The 2,611-nt window shown below is 33.2% G+C and overlaps 1 long non-coding RNA gene across 1 annotated transcript; it reads right to left on the minus strand.

Annotated features, from left to right (window-relative positions):
- Nucleotides 1–406: 406 nt before the first annotated feature.
- Nucleotides 407–1,295, minus strand: LOC113042185 (uncharacterized). The gene is made up of 2 exons (XR_003275549.1): nt 1,155–1,295; nt 407–705 (listed from the first exon to the last, which is right to left on the minus strand). It is a non-coding gene; the product is annotated as an uncharacterized LOC113042185 (long non-coding RNA).
- Nucleotides 1,296–2,611: the final 1,316 nt, after the last annotated feature.

Below are 2,611 nucleotides of genomic sequence, written 5' to 3' on the forward strand. Positions count from 1 at the left end.
AGACACAAATGTGTATGTCAGGCCATAAAATCACAAGAACTGTGCGTGGATGCCTGCTTTGGTGTTCTCTCTGTCTTTCTCTCTCACTCAGATAACATTCTACATACATGCTAATATGATGAATAGCATACGTTTTTTTCATCTCATACATCTATTTTGCAACCATCTCAAATGTAACCATCAGTAATTACTGTTATTTAACATTTTCAGTAAAAGTGGGAGATAATAGGCAAGAAATGTACAGTTTGCACCATCATACTGACAATGTTCCTTTAGTCATTCAGCAATCCTGCAACTTAAACCACCCATCAGAGTCCTCATAAATAACTTTGTGTGTGTTAAGCTAAGTGTGTTAAACTTATAAATAATTTGCCACATATAACACAGAAAAGATATTACTACTTCATTGCTTCATTAATTGTTTTATTGTATGAAATTATATTTGATACAAAGTCATTGTGTATGTAATAAACTTGTGGGCTCCAGTGCTTGATTAAGTGTGGCCTTTTATGCTTAATAGACTAAACAGGGCAGTTTGGACCTGGATTGGCCCTTTTGAATCCTCTCATATAGGAGTGATTTTGTTTTGGTTCACCAAGGAATTGTTTTTCCAGTGTAGTCCATGAATCCACCGTGCTGCTGCTCAGTAAGGCTGCCAATAACACGCAGCATCCCTTCCACACTTTCTTTAGGTTCAAGTGGTGCCTAGTGGAAATAAAAACACCCATCTAGTTCATACTCATAACATGCAAAATAAAAACAATATAGCAGAAGCATTTTGAAAAATTATAAAATGGTGTAAATCAAAAGTACGGTGCATAAAAATTGACCACATCTGCGGTTCTTTTGACATCAGTCCATATATGTCTAGGAATGAGGAGACCAGCTGCTGGAATTTTGGGAGATGTTCATGTATGACAATTCTAGCTGCTTAACACTCATTCTTTTTTATCATATTTTTTTTTTTTTATTTCATAATGTGCCGAATGTTTTCAACTGGTGGTAGATCTGGACCGCAGGCAGGACTCTTGTACTATAAAGCCATGCTGTTGTAACAGAGGCAGCATGTGTTTTAGCATTATTTTACAAGGCATTCCCTCATAAAGACTTTATCTGGATGGAAGCATATGTTGCTCTAAAACCTGTATATGTACTTTTCATCATTGATGTTGACTTTTCTAATGTGGAAGCTGTCCATCCCATAGGAACTAATGCACCCCATACCATCGGAGATTAATGGTTTTGAAGTGTGCGGATAGCAAGCTCTCCTGCAGGATGCGGCATCCATGGTTTCTTAAAAAAAAAAAAATCAAATTTCGATTCATCTGACCTGAGAACAGTTTTCCACTTTGCCTCAGTCCTTTTTAAATGAGCTTTGGCCCAGAGAAGATTGTGGAATTTTGAATCATGCTCAGATATGGCTTCTTCTATTATAGATTAATGCTTATTGTAGAAGCGAACCGTTTAAAACGATTCAGTTCGATTTGGTGAAGTGGTTCAAAAAGATACGGTTACATTGAGTGATTCGTTCGTGAACTGGTTATCACTACACTGCAGTGTTTTGAACTCTCTCACAACAGACACGGAAGAGAAGACAATGCTGAATAAATTCATAGTTTTTGCTATTTTTGGACCAAAATGTAATGTAAGGGACCCCATTCATCAGTCCCTTTCTGAAGTAATGTCTCCGTACCTCTAACCAGTAAACAAGGGTTAGATACCTAACCTAGATGTTCTGCAGTACAAGACATTATAAGGTGTTTTATATTACTACATATAACTGCTGTTAGCGCTCAGTTAATGTGCATTCACACAATTCTTCAGCCAAGTTTAAAGTTATAGAGGCTTGCCTCCATTTTAATTCATGCCAAGTTTTTAATAAATATCCAGGCATTCAAAAGGGATATAGCATATATTGTTGAATACTGCATGTTCGTGTATCTTCTACAAAATAGTTAAAATTGTTAACAATCCATTTCAAATCTTATTTTGATTGTCTTGTGCTTGACAATTTAATGCATTGTTACCAATACTTTGGTGAACAATCAAACAAACAAACAAAAACATTGGAGAATTGAAATCTTTTTTTTTTTTTTTAGTTTATTTGAAACCGAATGTTTAATAGATCTAAAAATCTGTCTAAATATATTGACATTACATAAATATACCATTTATAATTATTGAAAACATGTTATTTGCTTATATATATATATATATATATATATATATATATATATATATATATATATATATATATATAGATATATAGATAGATAGATAGATAGATAGATAGATAGATAGATAGATAGATAGATAGATAGATAGATAGAGAGATAGATAGATAGATAAAGCTAATTTGGGTTATGCAATTATAATCTACTGCAGTCTTTCTAAAATAACAAATTAAAGTAACACCCCAGTAGTGGATAAATTAGGTGAAATTAAACAAGATATAGTGTATAAATCCAACTAACAAACATGAGTATAGGAAACAGGGTTAAAGGTACAGGAAATAACAGACTACAATAGCCTTTGTTTTGATTGGAACACAAAAATTTCTTCAGACATGCAAACAATTATCAAACCATATCAAATCAACAATTTAAAATTA

Source organism: Carassius auratus, chromosome 3, assembly GCF_003368295.1.
Source record: "Carassius auratus strain Wakin chromosome 3, ASM336829v1, whole genome shotgun sequence".
NCBI lineage: Eukaryota > Metazoa > Chordata > Actinopteri > Cypriniformes > Cyprinidae > Carassius > Carassius auratus.